Source organism: Artemia sp. Qi Xiang Cuo, chromosome 18 (genome assembly GCF_049724085.1).
Source record: "Artemia sp. Qi Xiang Cuo chromosome 18, ASM4972408v1, whole genome shotgun sequence".
In the NCBI taxonomy this organism is placed as follows: Eukaryota; Metazoa; Arthropoda; class Branchiopoda; order Anostraca; family Artemiidae; genus Artemia; species Artemia sp. Qi Xiang Cuo.
This window is the reverse complement of record NC_142811.1, coordinates 35,766,022-35,784,566: the sequence shown is the minus strand read 5'-3', so window position 1 is coordinate 35,784,566 and position 18,545 is coordinate 35,766,022.

The following is an 18,545-nucleotide window of genomic DNA, read 5'->3' as shown; positions in this document are numbered from 1 at the left end:
CACTGGAAAAATATCCGAAGTAATGATAAGCGAAAATGAAGAACAACAAATACGTGGTTAGAACACTTGCGAAAATGATAATTACGAGTAAAAAATGACAGTCAACAAGAAAGAAATATGCGGTTAATAGATAAGCGGCAGCTAAAATTACAACATGTCAAAAACGAAAGTCAATAACAAAAAACAACTTGTTACAAGACATGTGACAACAAGGACTAGAACAAATCAAAATTAAAGTGAAGAACAAAGAAATATATAGTTATAAGATAGGTGACATTGAGAACAAAGAAAAATGCAGTCAGAAGACAAGCGGCAGCGAGAATTAGAAGCAAGAGGGAGAATCAGAACGCGTCAAAAATGAAAGTGACAGCGATAGTAAGAACGAGTCCAAAATGGAAGTGAAGAAGAAAGAGCTCTTGCTATAAAGAGCTCCACAAACAAATACAAAACTTGAAATCGAGCAGTTTCGGTGAATTTTAAGATCAGTTTAAAGTTACATATATTTACTACTAGCAGCTATTATTAAAAGAGATACCAGTTTAGGCACCCAAGATACGGTAAAAAAAAATGATATTACGGACTTCAATTTTCAGTTATTTCTGTGAGAAAAGAGAAAATAATGCGATCACGTTTCTTGACAACCAAGTAAGATAGTTGGCGAGATCAAACGATCTAACATATTCAGTTTAACGATGAGGGATTAAAATGAAAGCTTTTCAAAATATGTGATTTAACGCTCTTTGAACTACTTTAGCCATTCTGGTCATATATTTTACATTACCTCATATTCAATTTTCCCATGAATTCTTTTTTTTAATTTACAGGTAATAAAATAAAAACGGCTTTTTCTGTTTTGTTTTTTTGGTCGAGCCCCATCTCCCCCCAAAAAATGAAATTACCTTCAAAAAAGAAAGGTGTTGAACTTTGTTATTTAATTTTCTTCATTATTTCTTACGTCAGAATCAATTTACCCGCGTAAATCAGAGGCAACGCTATAGCGTTGCCTTTAGTAAAGGCCATACGTCTCCAACATTTTTTTGTTTTTTTTCCAGAGGCACTTCTTACGGAAGGGGCCGTCGCATACACTTCGGAGGGGGCTCATTCAATTGGAATTCGAGAGTTCAAGTGCCCTTTTTAAGAGTCAAAAGTGATCAGAGGGCAATTAGCCCCCCCCCTCACACACATTTTTTTCCCAAATGCATCCGATAAAAATTTTGAGATAACCATTAAAGATCATATAACAAAAACTCAGGTGTCGACACAGCCCTCCGGGGCCCGGGGGCAAGCGTTGTAAGTTATGCCCTAGGGTCATATATAGCTCTTATGGAAGGAACTCTCCTTTAAACTTCAGAGAGGCCTCATGTGATTGGTAATTGAAAGTTCTAGTTCACTTTTTAAGAGTCAAAAGAGATCGGAGGGTAACCCCCCTCGCCATTTCCTTTTTTTCCCAGATGTATCCGATAAAAATTCTGAGATAGCCATTTTTTCAATAATAGTCCAAAGATCATATAACAAAAACTCCGGTGTCGACACCACCCCCCTGGGCCGGGGGACAGGCGTTGTAAGTTATGCCCTGGGGGGCATATATGGTTCTTATGGAAGGGATGCTCGTAGAAACTTCAAAGAGAGGTTATTCGATTGGAAATTGAAAGTCAAAATATATCTGAGGGCAACTAGCCCCCCACACACACCCTTTTTTCCCCAAACCTATCCGATACAAATTTTGAGATAGCCATTTTTTTAAATTAGTTCAAAATTCAGATAAGAAAAACTTCTGCGTCGACGCAACCCCCCAGGGCCCGGGGGCAGGCGTTGTTAGTTATGCCCTGGGGGCATACATGGTTCTTATGGAAGGGATGTTCGTATAAACTTCGAAGAAAGCTCAGTTGATGTGAAATTGAAAATTCTAGTTCGTTTTTTAAGAGTCAAAAGAGATGGAGGGCAACTGCCCCCCCCCATGCCCTATTTTCCTCAAACCCATCCGATAAGAACTTTGAGATAGCTATTTTTTTGAATGGTTTAAAGATCATATAACAAAAAATCCGGGGTCGATACAATCCTTCCGGGCCCGGGGTAGGCGTTGTAAGTTATTCTCAGGGGGCATATATAGTTGTTATGGAAGGGATGCTCGAATAAACTTCAGAGATGGGTCATTTGATTGGAACTTGAAATTTCTAGTTCAGTTTTAATGAGTCAAAAGAGATTGGAGGGAAACTAGCCCCCCCTCCCTCACGCCCTTTTTCCTCAAATCCATCCAATACCAATTTTAAGATAACCATTTTTTCTAAAGTAGTTCAAAGGTCAGATAACAAAAACTTCGGTGTCGACACAACCCCCCAGGGCCTGAGTGGCAGGCGTTGTGAGTTATGTCCTGGGGGCATATATAAAAAATAGTTCAAACATCAGATAATTAAACTCCAAGGTTGACACAAACCCATTTTTTTACTTTTATATTCTTACCTTGTTACTAATTTAGATACTTTGATGAACATTTGATGTTTAAAAAAAAGTCTAATTTTGAAATAAGGAATTCTTAAGAACTTCAAAATTTTTGCATTCAAAAACGAAAAAAAATTAAATAAAAAAAAAAACTTTCCGAAAGGGAAGTTTTTCAAAGAAAAGTAAAGGCCATTTTAAACTTAAGATCAGGAGATACAAATACCTGTTAAAATTCAACAAAACGACCAGTAATTACTATTAAAGAATAAATGAAACTCATTACGAACAGAAATTAAATAAACAATCATAGCCAAAAAATATACCGCAAGTAATAATATAAAATAAGAAATAAATCTTAGCGAGTAATGCTTAAATAGAATATGCAAATCAAGCTTAAAACGCAAAACAATATTTTGCTATTGATGTATAAATGAAACCCAGAACGAACAGAAATTAAATAAACAATCAATGCAAACAAACATTCAATAGATACTAACATAAATGAATAAATAAAACTTAAAACGAGTGAAACTTACATTGAATATGCAAATCAAGCTTGAAACGAACAAAAATTACATCAAACCACAGTTTGGGTATCGCCTCTTTCTCTCACGGTAAAAGTCTAAAACCTACTGCGTCATTGGCGGTTTACTGAAAACTTTATGTGTCTTGAACAGTCTTGGAAAGTAAACACAAAATCAAGTTGAATATTTGATATATAATGATATTAATTGTTGAAAGATCCATCAGTTCAAGATTTAATTTCACTGTAAATTTATTTTCATTGTCAATGCTGGTAGAACTAGAAAAATAAATATTTATAATACAATTCGTTTACAGTGAAGCGCCAATGACGCACTAGGCCTTAGGTTTTTACAGTTAAGGAAGGGGGCAGTATCCAAACTCTTGTTCGTAGGGAAACTATATTCGTCTTGAACAATTATAGAAAGAACTAATAAATTAAACTGAATATTTGATATATAATGATATTAATTGCTGAAAGCTTATCAGTTGAAAATTTTACTGTATTTTTAATGTTTATTTTCAACATTAAGTACAGAAGAAAATATTTGTAATACAATTCGTTTTCAGTAAAGCGCCAATGACGCAATAGGTTTTAGACTTTTACAGTGAGAGAAGGAGGCGATACCCAAACTCTTGTTTGTAGTGATTTTTGTTGGTTTCAAGCTTTCTTTGTACATTCAATTTAAGTTTCCCGCGTTTTAAGATTTATTTATTCATTTATATTAGTACCCATTGTAAGTTTGTTTGCATTGGGTGTTTATTCAATCTTCTGTTCGTTTTGGATTTCATTTATACTTCAATAGCAAAATCTTTTTTTTCGTTTTAAGGTCGATTTGCATATTCAATTTAAGCATTACTTGCTTTAAGATTTATTTATTCATTTATATTATTGCTTGTTTTATGTTTTTTAGCTATGATTGTTTATTTAATTTCTTTTCGTTTTGGGTTTTATTTATTCTTCAATAGTAATTTTTGGTCCTTTTGAGTTTGAATTTTAACAGGTTTTTGTATCTGCTGATCTTAAGTTTAAAATGACCTTTACTTTTATTTGAAAAACTTCTTTTTCCGGAAATTTTTTAAAAAATTAATTTAATAAAGAGCAATACGTCTTTTTTGCGTAGAAACTTGAAAAAAGACCCTTTTTAAAGACCAAAAGTGATTGGAGAGCAACTAACCCCCACATCGTGCCTTTAACTAATTCCCAGATATCCCAGCATCTTCTCTCTCTCCCTTAGTATTGGGTCAAAACATGTTCATGGCTATTCTTCTCAAAACAGCTCAAATTCCTATAAATATGCTTCCGTAGATAACACCGCCCACGTAGCATCATGCTCTAAATTGTGCAAATTGTCGATTGTTCACAGATGAGGTGTCATGATGGCAAGTTAAACCATGACTTTCCGATTGATTTGAAGCTTCCAGGGATCCTTCCCTAAGGGTAAGAGAATCGTAATTGTTTGTTGGGAGGATGAGGGGTGTTAGGGTGGTCAAAAATTATCTTTCTTGATTGGTTTTAAATTTACAGCTGCAGATTCTTGGGCCAAAGAGACCAAGATATACAATTTTTTCATTGCTACCTTCAGCTCCCAGAAAATAAGGCTCGAAAAGTATATTTTTTTACCGATTAGCTTGGGCATTAAATTTATAAGAAATCCTAAGGGGTCAAGGGGACCCTCATGCTAAAAAATAGGTTTTAGTCACAAACATTTCAAAAATGGGCTCAAACCCAGTCTTTGACTTGGAGAAATGACGGGTGAGAAAATTCAAGCAAGCCTTTAAGTTAGAGATGCAAAATAGATTTGAAGCCCTGTCTTTACCAGATGATGCCAAAAAAGAAAAACCTAGGAGAGCTTAAGGCTTTGATTTCACGATGCTGCAGAAGCCACCATTGGCTACCATAAGAGCCCAAACGACTAGTGGACAAAATTAGACACATAGACAAAACGAAAAAAGTAAGAACATCACTTAGAAATTTATCCAAAGACAAGTCCCTGACCACTAGATCTTCAGAAACAAAGAATATAGAGCCAACAATAAAGCAGTGAAGAAGAGTGCCAGAAATGACTAGAGAAACTTCCTTGAGTGGAAAGCAGTGCAGGTGGAAGAAACAGCGAAGAGAGGTGACTCATGAGCTCCCTATAAAACGCCAATGAGATAATTGTCAAGAGATCCTCTATTAAACACAGATCGGTAAAACACCCCTTGGGCATCCTGATAACCGAGCAGTCTGTGGTGAACGAAATCTGGGCTAGTCGCTTTGAAAATCTGTTGAACAGACCTTCACCAGGACAACCCCTCAAAGAGTCCAGCCAATCCCTTTATTCTCCTTAAACGTTAAAACGGATCCACCAAAATTGCAGCAGCAGCAGCAGCAGCAAAAAAAGCTGAACATGGGATGTACCTTTTAACCGCAACTGGCATGGAATCAGCCTGCTTTCTATACCCAGCAGCTTTCTGTCACACAGTTTAGTAGAGAATCAGCTCACAGCTCGAAAGATGCCTCCGTGATGAGCAACATAGATCAAGATCGAATCGTTCTTGTGCAGACCAGATATTTACTTTACGGCTACTGACGGACGAAAACAGAGAGTAGTTATCAAATATCTATATAATATTCATTGATTTTGAGAAGTCTAGTGAATCAATGGACCACGAGAGTCTATGCAAGATCCTACTGGACTACGAAAGCCCCGATAAGAGAGGTTTGCTGATCATTTCTTTCTATGAAAGCAGTGAGGGCTGTGTAAAGACGGCGGTTGTGTGGTAAAGCTTTGAATTTGTTCAATTTGGAATTTAGTAAAAATATATTAAGACGCAAATACAAAGTTTAGAAATACCACTTTTTATTAAGATTAGCAACATATCCTGTCAAGTTTCTGGTTAAAAAGAAATTCAGAAATCACACCTTCCTAGCTATTACGTGGGTTGGGTAAAGGAAAGTGTGGTTGATAAAAATATACAAAAGATACATTTTATGGGAAGGGGCAGATTTAGACTGATACTAACTTTGTGCCGGACTGACCTCTGGTCCGTTGATTTAGAAATACCTTGGAATTTTGTCGAATCATTGTAAATGTCTAAATATCCTATTATATGTTATCGTAGTTTCCCGAGACTTGTGGTCTACTGGGGACAGCCAGTCCCAGTAGAAATTATATATCTAGTTTTATTATATGTTAATTGAATAAAAGTATTGCATCATAGCCAACCTCTCTACAATCTACCTTTAGTCCCTCGAACATACCCAGTTGGTACGCCTCATTAGTTCGGTCATAGCCTAAGGCACGCTACCAAAGTTTAATTTCCTTAGGGCCAGAGTTTACCTCCCCTATAAAGGGAGAAATAAAGGCATCTACGACTACACCACCCGAATACCATAAAATACACTTTACAACAGTTGACCAAACCCGTTTCTAGACCAAGTGAGGGAGAGAGGCTGCCAGGTCAGCCTAAAAATAAAAGCTGAAAAAACAGTATGCATTACCATTACAGACTTACCCCTGGGCATCGCTTGTGGCGACCTACACATAGAACAAGTTGTTCATCTCAAATACACGTGAACCACAAGTGAAAACACAGAATCTATCAGAATAGAAGTGCTTAAAAGAATTGGACGAGCCAATAGCCTTCGATAGACTACAAAAAGTTGGCGGTCTTAAAGCTTTTCTCTTCGGCTGAAATTGCAACTGTTTAATAGCAACCTTATCCCAGTTCTGCTTTATGCAGCCGAAACCTGGCTCCTGAAGAAGGATTAGGAGATGAGAATTCTTGCTTTCGAAAACACGTGTCTCAGAAGGATTCTCAACATCCACTGGCAGCAAAGGATAATCAATCAATCCATCCGTGACATGACGGGTCATCCTTTTGTGACAAAAGTTCGTCGATGGAGATACCTAAACCATGTGCAACAAATGGACAATCCCTGGTTACCGAACACAGTGCCCCACTGGCAACCATTGCGTCACACCACAGTGGCAGACCCCGTAAACACCATGCATCGAAAGTACCAAAAAGATCTGCGAAACCTGAACACCTTAGTCCAGCCTCAGTGGGAGAATATACTAGGAGCAGCAAACAAGCGGCAAAATTGGCGGCTCCTTCTTGATGCCCTGAGTTCTTCCGGAAGTGCAAGTGGATCTAAGATCTAAGGTAAGGCCAAAAAGAAACTTTTTTGCATGTAGACCAATGGTTTGCGTAGTGCAGGTACCAATCTCCTGATTCTCTGCCTTCGTCCAGGAGAGCAATGCTTGGTGAGGGCAGATCATCCGATTCTTCACGTATTTTTCTACCATAATCCTCCAGTTACCCGTTTGGAGCTTGGTCGACTCTGGATGAGCTTACAGACTCACCGTGCTAACCCCCTACTCCAAACCAAATAACCTGCGACACCGGGACTCGAGCCCCTGCTCTTACAGAAACACAGGATTGTAACTTCAGCGTACTAACTACTCGCCACTCTGCCAAGCAGACCCAAATTCACAAGGTCAAAACGGAAGAAAAAAAACATTGTTTCACCGCAAAATAGAGTCCAAATAAAATGCCATTTTTCCCAGCAGATTGAAACGAAGGTCCTAGGGCAAGGACAGCCAAGGAGCGGTACATGAGCACCCAGAAATGTGGCCAGCAATGGACCAAAAGGCCATTTTTACAAACAGCTTGTAAATCTATCCAAAGTTGTTGGGTTAAGAAGACCCCAGGTTACAAGAAACAATCGAAAAAAAACACTGATTTGCCCGACAGTGCAGCCTGGAAAAGGGCCAAAACCTCTTATTTCAAACAACTTGAATTTCAAATTCGTAAGTTCAAAACACTGTAGATAAATTTAACTAAATATAAATTAAATTTTACACCTATCTACTATGGTTCAAAGTGACCCTACTGCAACGAAACACTAGGTCGGCATGAGGTCCAAAAAAATAGTCAAGCATTTTCATTTGATATGCTTGAAACATAAAGGTATATCTGTAAGTCTTCGGCCAAGGAGACAGAAATTTATGACAAGTATGATAAAAATAACTGGTTGAACGTAGTAATCTAACTTTTGAGGAGGTGGGCTTACGATTTCCAAAATAAATTGCATAATGCTTTTTAAATTCGTTAATGTTGATTGTTACTTTTTTTGAACAAACCCAAAAGCAACAAAAAAGATATTACTGCAAAAGAAAAATGTTGAAATTTAGAGTTTACTGATCAGAGTCAACATGGGCGTAGGGAGGAGGGGGCGCAGGGGGCAGCTGCCCCCCCTTAGACCTTCAAATTTACGTTAGATATGGCTGAAAAAGCAGAATGGTTGGAAAAGCAGTTGATAAAAGGCCCTCCATCACACTATCGACTGCCCCCCCCCTAGACAATATGCTGCCTACGGCCATGAGAGTCAACACTCTAGTGCTTAACTTGGTAAAAAGCTAAGAGTCTCTCGTGCTTTTTTCCGGTTTCCTCATTTTATCAGGTGTGTCGTAGAAACTTGGGAGGGGGCTAAGTCGATCAAAATTTGAAAGTTCTAGCGCCTTTTTTAAGGCCCAAATGTGATTGGGGGACATCGGATACTTTGAAATCCAACAAATATGCCTCCGTGAATGACATGACTCTTGCAACCGTAGGCCTTAAACTATACAAATTGGCCGTTGTTTACAAAACCTCTGTTTGCACCTAAAATAGTCGAACATTAATTCCATTGGCCTTTGCGATAGGCCTTTCAGTTTACAAAAAAAGCCCCTTGTGCCACACACGATCAAAGTCCTTTGCGATGTCAAAGGAGAGAAAGCGAATATCGTGCCCCGGAGAAAGGAGCTCTGATGTAGGTCTGATGTCGAATGTAGACCGTTTTCTGCGGAAGCCGTATTGCGTGTCTGCCAACAACAGATGTGACTCAAGGTATTGGTAAAGGGGCTTATTAATGACGCTTTCATAAACTTTACCTACGCAGGACAGCAGACTTATTGGACGATACGATCCTACATTAGTTAGGTTGGACTCTGCCTTTGGAACAGGGACCACATGAGCAATTTTCCAGGCTTTCGGGAATGATCCCGCAGTAAAGTATTATCTATACAGAAAGGCAAGAGGACCGGCAAGTTCAGGGGCACATCTTTTAAGGATGAGATTGGAAATCGTGCCAGGTCCTGAAGTTTTGGTGACATCCAGCTGGCTTAGCGTTCGGAGCACATTACTAATAGTTATATTAACGCTGGTAATTTTTGCATCTGTTCGTGGTGGAAAGGGGGGAGGGGAGACTCCACCTTCATCAAGTTGGGAGACCTTTGAAAAGCTTGTGCAAGAGCATCAGCTTTTTCCTGGCCTGACTGAATCATCGTTCCTTCAACATGAAACGAAGGAATTGATGTGGATTTAAATGACAATAGAGTTTCTTTGACAACCCTAGACCACCGCTTTGCAGGGGCACTTTTCAGTTTGTCTGCAAATTTGTGTTTGTAATCGGCTCTATCTTGACTGCATCTTTAACAGACTCGTTTCGAGTGCTAATAACAGCAGCCCGGTCCTCGTCGGATTCAGTCGAACGCCATTTCTTCTGAGCCTTCTTTCTAGCCCTGGTTGCCTTTCTAAAACCAGCATTGAACCAAGCCTTATCTCGAGTGGAGACTTTTGCTGTCTTTGATGGGACGAATTTCTCAATGGCCTCTGTAATTGCTTTTTCGTAAAGTGCCGCTGCTTTATGTGGGCCTTCTTTTAAAAATTTGGTCCAAGGCTTTGCCGAAAAGAAGTATCGTAGACCATCCCAGTCTGTGCGGTGACACTGCCTGATGATCAGCTCATGCTTTAAAGGTGGAGGTATTTTGAGGCTTCCGCGAGCTATAACTGCCACATAGTTGGCGGAAAAATGATAGCTTTCAACACTAAAAGAATCCGAATGATCAGTTAAGAAGAGATAAAGCCGGGATGATCCATGAAGGTCAATATAAATGTCGAATTCAACAAGCTGTTCTAGGCCATAAGCAAGACTCAGGTCTAGCAGAGCAATGCCTTCCGCATCAGTCATACGACTTTTCAGCCAGTGGCCATGATGAAAGTTGACGTCTCCTTGGATTGTTATACCTGATTTAGGGAAATTTTGCTTCAGAAATTCCAAGAAATCTTCCAGATGTTCGGTGACTTTCATCTTTGGTGGTTTTAGACTGTACCAATAACAAACGATTTATTTGGTAGGTTTACTTTCACCCAAAATACCTCCTTGTCGCTAGGAATCGAAAGTGCCGAAAATGGGATGTTATTTTATGGTAAATACCAACACCACCTCCACTAAAAGTCGAGATTCTCGGGTTTATGCGATCCAGCCTTAGCAGAGTGTAACCAGGAATGTTGATCTCACTATTAATGACACTAGAATAAAGTTTGGTCTCAGGTACACACATGACAGAAGGAGAGACCTCATTCATCATATTCTGTAGATGATCCAACTTGGATCGGAGACCATGTACATTGCAGTGGGTAACAGTAAACGTATTCGTAAGAATCGTCTTGGGACGCGCATTTAGTCGTCTACTGGAAGGAATTCCGATTCGGGACTGTTTTTTTCTGTTTGAAAACTTGGTTAATACCGGCTGAATGGATTTTATTCTCGTACATAGCACTAATCACTTGAATGTATTTGTCTGACATAGAATACAAGTATAAAACCTTCGCTACAGCTATTCTATCAGCTGAATCAAACAAATGCCCATGTTTTATAAAATTAAGGAGTAAAGGTGTTTGATGACTTATGCACTTGTTAATTACTTATCTAAGAATGAAGATTTGGTCGACACAACTGTACCCTTCCTAAAACCACACTGTTCTTCCTTAAAACTTTGTCTACAGTATCTCTCAGTCTAAAAAGTATCATCGCACTAAATAATTTGCTACTTACAGATACCAGGCTAATGCCTCGATAATTACTCAACTCACTTTTATCACCTTTCTTATACAGGGGTTTAATTAGGGTTTTGTGCTTGGTGTGTGCGCAAATAAATGGCAATTTCCTCATTTGGCGGTTGTTTTTCAAAACACTGTTTCACTTGTTGCTTACTAAGGGCTAGGAAGAGAAACAAACAAGAAGGGAGATTGTAGACCTTCAGTGGAGGCTTTTTGACCATGGGGATTATAATGGTGTACATTTTTTATGTTTCCCTGCCTTTCAACTGCAAAAAGTGCCATACGACACTTCACGAAGGATTTACTAAGACGAATATGTAAGAGGCACGTACATAGAGATGGTAGCTTTTAATTGAGCCGTTAAACATCTCTCTTAGATCGTCAGGTTATCCGCTAACCTTGGCAGAACTTTTTTTTAGAACTAAATAATGAGATGCATGCAGACAATGAAGAAAAGTCTTTTCCGTCATTTTTCAAGGTGGGGGTTCGAAACTTCATTTGAAGGGTATTAGACCATGACAAGTGGATTGACTATCTTAGAAATTACGTTAGCCAGCATTTTGAACCTCTTTGGGCCGAAATTGATGTTTGATGGCAAGAAATGGCAGAGAATGCCAGTTTGCTGTGGCACGATAGGTCTTGTATCTTAAAGAGGCTACCGTCTGCTGATGATTTATCAAAAACCTTGATAATCTCTGCGGTATTGATTTCATTACTAGCTGACGATGTATTAATAGACACGGAACTCACTGTGGCATTCACGTCACACTTTTCAAGTTTGAAAAGTGTCATTTTTCAAGACGGTGAGGGGGTCAAGACCTTTTATTAAGTGTTTTAAACCATGATAAGTCTTTCATATCTATTAGAATTTGCATTATCTGGCATTTTGAATCTCACAGGGCCAAAATTGATGTTTTGTATGGCACAAAAAAAGCATAAAAGTCTCTTTGCTGTAATTTTTTTATGATGAAGTCCCGCCCCCCCCCCAATTTACGCCACTGTGTACTTCATAAAATATTCATCGCTTTCACGTGCCACAAATCAAGGCCTGTTCCATTGACAAACTGGATTCTACAAACGGCGTTCATAATTATCGGCGAAGCAAAGAAATGCACATACAACTGGATTGTCGGGCTGGAAACTGTAAAACAGCCAAATCGATCCGCCCATAATCACCAAAACCTGGACTCCAAAACCACAATCATACAATTGAGCTAGATTGTCGAATTCGTAATGTAGATTATGAAGTCATTATCCCGATAATCACTGTAACAGAATTTGCATGATCTAGATTGCTAGTGCAACGGCATATTTTCAATCCAGATTATGAATTTGCAATACGGTTTGCCATTGTAAAAGGCCTCTAGTTGCTTCAATTAAATGGCAAAATTCAGAATCAGGAACCTCGTCATTTTGTGTTTGAGAAAACACCTGCTGAAGGGGGGGGGGGGCTCCTTGTAAAAAAGAATACAGTAAAGAAAAGGTACTTACGTGCTATAGCCACCAAGCTATGTTCTTGATCTGCAATGAAACCGGTTTTCTGTTTCCTCTCGGAGATAATTAGCTTAATCTGAGCGAGATAAAGTGCAGGTATATTTTTATTAAATATAGAGTTGGTTAGGTATTTAATATAATGCGTTCTGGGCAAACTGCTTTCTATAATTCTCTGTTGTATTTTCCATAATTTGTTACTAAAGTATTACATTTTCGTTCTATTTTGGTATGCTCCATTAGGTTTAATCTAATTTGATCTCTTTGCTGTGGCTGCCATCATGGGCGTAGCTACAGCATTTTTATTGGGGGGTGGGGGGTCAAGAGGGGGTGCTCTTGAAATAGGTGCTATTCAAGCAGCAGGGATGAAAAGTAACTATTTAACAAACACACTTCTAGCTGAATTTATAAACATTACGCAATAAATAATAAAGAATAAACTTACACCAAAAAATCATAAATATAAGTGCTGGTGCTTGGCTTTTGCTAAAAATTTTCAGCAATGAGCTACTACAGACGACAGTAGTATAGCATAAACAAGCTTTTGGTTGGGCGAAGATGAATGGCGATGGTGAAATATCCCCTTTTTTCAGCCAGATTTACCAAGAGTTTGGGTATCGCCTCCTTCTTTCACTGTAAAAGTCTAAAAACCTACTGTGTCATTGGCGCTTTACTGAAAACCAATTTTATTACAAATATTTTCTTTTGTACTTACTATTGAAAATAAATATTAAAATTATAGTAAATTTTGAACTGATGAGCTTTCAGCAATTAATATCGTTATACATCAAATATTCAGTTTAATTTATTAGTTCTTTCTAAAGTTATTCAAGACGAATATAGTTTCACTACAAACAAGAGTTTGGTTACTGCCCCCTTCCTTAATTGTAAATAAAAACTAAAAGTCTACTGCGTCGTTGGCACTTAACTGAAAACGAATTATATTACAAATATTTTCTTTTCCAGTTCTTACAGCATTGAAAATGAAAATAAAATTACAGTGAAATAAATTCTTGAACTGACGGATCTTTCAACAATTAATATCATTATACATCAAATATTCAATTTGATGTTGTTTATACTTTCCAAAACTATTCAAGACACATATAGTTTTCAATAAAGCGCCTATGACACAGTAAGTTTTAGGCTTCTACAGTGAGAGAAGGAGGCGATACCCAAACTCTTGTCTGTAGTGATTTTTGTTCGTTTCAAACTTGATTTTCATATTCAATTTAAGTTTTACTTGTTTTAAGATTTATTTGTTCATTTACATTAATATCTATAGTATGTTTGTTGGCATTGATAGTAGTAAGGGTGTGCACAGTTTCAACCGTGCTTGCGTAATTTGTCTTATCTCTAGCATGTATAAGAATATACACTACAGTTTCACGTGTACATTGTAAAAAGCGACCAAACCTATAAAGTGGTCAATCCCGTTTTGAGAGTATAATTCTTTTTTTTAAATCGAAAACTAGAAATTGTCAAATTGCGTATTTAGGAATAATTTTGTAGGAAAAGCTGTCTATCATCCATTCATTATCCACTGTTCCATTTCTTTGAAGTATGTGCTATCAAGAGTGGTTTCTTATTTTTTTGGACAATTGCCTTTAGTCAAGAATAGTTTGTTATGAATGTATCGGTAGATAGCATTTGCAAATTGGATCCTGTGAAGGTGGAGAAAAAAAAGGGTTTAGCATTTACGAATTGGACTATACGAACGATATTAATTGAATAATAGGGAAAAAACAGAGCAAGATAAAATTTGCGAATTGGAACGTATGAAGGTAGAGAAAAAAAAGGTGTAGCATTTGCAAATTGGTGATTATCAGTTAAGGTAACCCCTCGGGGTTGTTAACTCATAGCTTATTTACCATAAATTAGGAACAATATCCATCAATGGAAATAGTTAACAATAATAAAATGGTCTTATGAGTTGACCTAGCTTTACTTCTTCGATGTGTTCTGTATCATACACAAGTGGCGTTTGAACAGTGTTGTCAATTTAAAAAAGAGTTTAACGTTATAGTATACTAAAAAGTTGATACTAAGAGAGATGTAGATGGCAAAAACAGAATTTTAATAACGGATAGCTTTTCTTCTTTGATGTTTTCTGTATAATACACAAGCGGTGGGGGTATGGTAACGGGGTATCTTAGAATACTTATAGTGCAGTACTGTGGGCCGAATTGCTTGCGAAAAAACCCGAATGAATGAGTTGAAATAGACATTTTAACTAGAAATGGCTGAAAAGTGTTGGGGGGGGGGGGTGGTGGGTCGAGGACAGAGGGGTGTCTTAGCGTAGTTATATTGTGATAGTGGGGGCTGAATCGCTTGCGAAAAAACTCGAATGAATGAGTTGAAATAAATTTTTTAACTAGAAATGGCTGAAAAGTGTTTAGGGGGAGATGGATCGATGACAGAGGGGTGTCTTAGCGTAGTTATAGTGTGATAGTGGAAGGGGGCGAATTGCTAGCGAAAAACACAAATGAATGAGTTGAAAAAACATTTTTAACAAGAAATATTTGAAACAAAATATTTTTGGGGGGAGATAGTGCCATGGCAGCCGGCTGTCATAGAGTAGTTATAAAGTGATAGTTTGGAGGCGTATTGCTTACAAAAAACCCGAGTGGATGACTTGAAAATAAAATTTTTAACGAGAAATGGCTGAAAAGTGTTTTGGGGGAAATGGCTTGATGGCAGAAGGATGTCTTAGCGTGGTTATGGTGTGGTAGTGGGGGGGGGGTGAATTGCTAGCGCAGCCGGATGTCATAGAGTAGTTATAGTTTGATAGTTTGGGGGGCGTATTGCTTACAAAAAAACCCCAGTGGATGGCTTGAAAATAAAATTTTTAACGAGAAATGGCTGAAAAGTGTTTTGGGGGAGATGGGTTGATGGCAGAAGGATGTCTTAGCGTAGTTATAGTGTGATAGTGGGGGGAGTGAAGTGCTAGCGAAAAACCAAAATGAATGAGATGAAATAAAATTTTTAAAGAGAAATGGCTGAAAAGTGTTTTGGGGGAGATGGATAAAGGACAGAGGGGTTTCAGCGTAGTTTTAGTGTGACAGTGGGGGGCGAATGTCTAGTGAAACACCCAAAAGAATGAGTTGAAATAACATTTTTAACAAGAAATCCGTGAAAAGATATTTTTTGGGGGAGATAGTGCAATGGCAGCCGGCGGTCATAGAGTAGCGCTAGTGTGAGTGTGTGGGGGGCGTATTGCTTGCAAAAAAAATCCGAGTGGCTGATATGAAAGTAAAATTTCTAAAGAGAAATAGCTGAAAATTATTTGTGGGGATATGGGTCGATCACAGAGAATTGCTTGCGAAAAAACCCGAATGAATGAGTTGAAATAAAATTTTTAACTAGAAGTGGCTGAAAAGTGTTTTTTGGTGGAGATGGGACGATGACAGAGGGGTGTGTTAGCATAGTTATAGTGTGATAGTGGGGGGGGGGGCAAATTGCTAGCGAAAAACCGTAATGAATGAGTTGAAATAACATTTTTAACTAGAAATCTCTGAAAAAATATTTTTAGGGTGAGATAGTGCGATGGCAGCTGGCTGTCATAGAGTAGTTATAGTGTGATAGTTTGGGGGGCGTATTGCTTACAAAAAACCCGAGTGGATGACTTGAAAATAAAATTTTTAACGAGAAATGGCTGAAAAGTGTTTTGGGGGAGATGGGCTGATGGCAGAAGGATGTCTTAGCGTAGTTATAGTGTGATAGTGGGTGGCGAATTGCTGGCGAAAAACCCAAATGAATGAGATGAAATAAAATTTTTAACTAGAAATGGCTGAAAAGTGTTATGGGGGAGATGAGTCGATAACAGAGGGGTGTCTTAGCGTAGTTGTAGTGTCATAGTCGGGGGCGAATTATTAGCGAAAAACACAAATGAATGAGTTGAAATAACATTTTTAACTAGAAATCTCTGAAAAAATATTTTTCTGGGGAGAGTGTGCGCTGGCAGCCATCTTTCAGAGAGCCGAGGGAGGTAGAGTCGGTGGGGGCGTATTGCTTGCACAAAATACCGAGTGTATGACTTGAAAAAAAAAGTTTTACCGAGAAATGGCTCAGAAGGAATTTTGGGGAGATGGGGGGAAGACAGAGGGGTGTCTTAGCGTACTTATAGTGTGATAGTGGGGGGGGGGGTGAATTGCTAGCCTAAAATCTGAGCTAATACGGGTTTATGACCGTAAACTCTAGGTTTTTGTAAGAAAATTATGGAAAATACAGTTCCCTGGTTCAAATGTGAAACTTAAGTCCATTTTTGGATCGAAAAATAAAACTATTTCCGTAAAAATCTGAGCTAATAAGGGTTTTTGACCGTAAACTCTAGTTTTTTGTTAGAAAATTATGGAAAATACAATTCGTTGGCTCATAAGTGATACTTAAGTCCAGTTTTGGATCGAAAAATAAATTATTTCTTTAAAATCTGAGCTAATAAGGGTTTTTGACCGTAAACTCTAGTGTTTTGTAAGAAAATTATGGAAAATACATTTCCCTGGTCCAAATGTGAAACTTAGGTCCAATTTTGGATCGAAGAAAAAAACTATTTCCGTAAAATCGGAGCTGATAAGGGTTTTTTACCGTAAACTCTAGTCTTTTGTAAGAAAATTATGGAAAATACAATTCGTTGGTTCATAGGTGAGACTCAAGTCCAGTTTTGGATAAAAAAATAAACTATTTCCGTAATATCTGAGCTAATAAGAGTTTTTGACCGTAAACTCTAGTTTTTTTAAGAAAATTATGGAAAATACAATTTTCTGGTTCAAATGTGAAACTTCGTCCATTTTTGGATCGAAAAATAAAACTATTTCCGTAAAATCTGAGCTAATAAGGGTTTTTGCCCATAAACTCTAGTCTTTTGTAAGAAAATTATGGAAATACAATTTGTTGGCTCATAGGTAAAACTTAAGTCCAGTTTTGGATCGAAAAATAAATTATTTCTGTGAAATCTGAGCTAATAAGGGTTTTTGACCGTAAACTCTACTTTTATGTAAGAAAATTATGGAAAATACAATTCCCTGGTTCAAATGTGAAACTTAAGTCCATTTTTGGATTGAAACATAAAACTATTTCCGTCAAATCTGAGCTAATAAGGGTTTTTGACCGTAAACTCTAGTCTTTTGTAAGAAAATTATGGAAAATACAATTCGTTGTCTCATAGGTGAAAATTAAGTCCATTTTTGGATCAAAAATAAACTATTTTCTTAAAATCTGAGCTAATAAGGGTTTTTTGTGTTCTACTCTAGTTTTTTGTAAAAGAATTTTGGAAAATAAAATTCCCTGGTTCAAACCAGAAACTCAAGTCTTTTTTTGGATCAAAAAATAAAGCTCTTTCTGTAAAATCTGAGTTAATAAGTGTTTTCGACCGTAAACTCTAGTCTTTTGTAAGAAAATTATGGAAAATACAATCCTCTGGTTCAAATGTGAAACTTAAGTCCATTTTTGGATCGAAAAATAAAACTATTTCCGTAAAATCTGAGCTAATAAGGGTTTTTGACCGTAAACTCTAGTGTTTTTTGTAAGATAATTATGGAAAATACAATTCTCTAGTTCAAATGTGAAGCTTAATTCCAGTTTTGGATACTCATAATGATGAGGACTAATGGTTCTAATTCAATATTTTTTTCATAAAAACAAACTATTTTTTTTTCAAACTTCGAAATTATTCAACTTTATTTATTGATTTATTTATTTTTGTACGTATCTTAAAATGACAAAATATGCTTACAGCTCTAACAATTGTACTCTATGATTGCTCAGAGACACGATGTAGATTTCCCACTGGTATTCTATGTCCGGTTATCGAAACTACCTGGTCTATTGCATGTGTTAAATCAGTATTTTTTACGCAGTCGAATGATAAACAACATGTCATATTTAAAAAAAAAGTAAAGATGGAGCATTTTAATAAAGTGTGTTCACATGACAATGTTATTGTAGCATTAAATGCCGACAAGGAGAAGTATTTAAACTATGAATTAGACGAGGTTACGTGTGCGCACGTAACCTCGTCTAAATTAACCTTAAAAAATGAAATAAAGCTATGTTGACTTTGCATATTTTATTCAACATATCCGACAAAGGATGTTGAAAAAGCATTTATTCACTCTGATATTTAGTTTTTTTTAATTATAATTGTTGTAACTGATAGAAGAGATTGATAAAAAATAAATTATTTACTCTGATACTTAGATTATGTCAATTTTATCCCATGTACC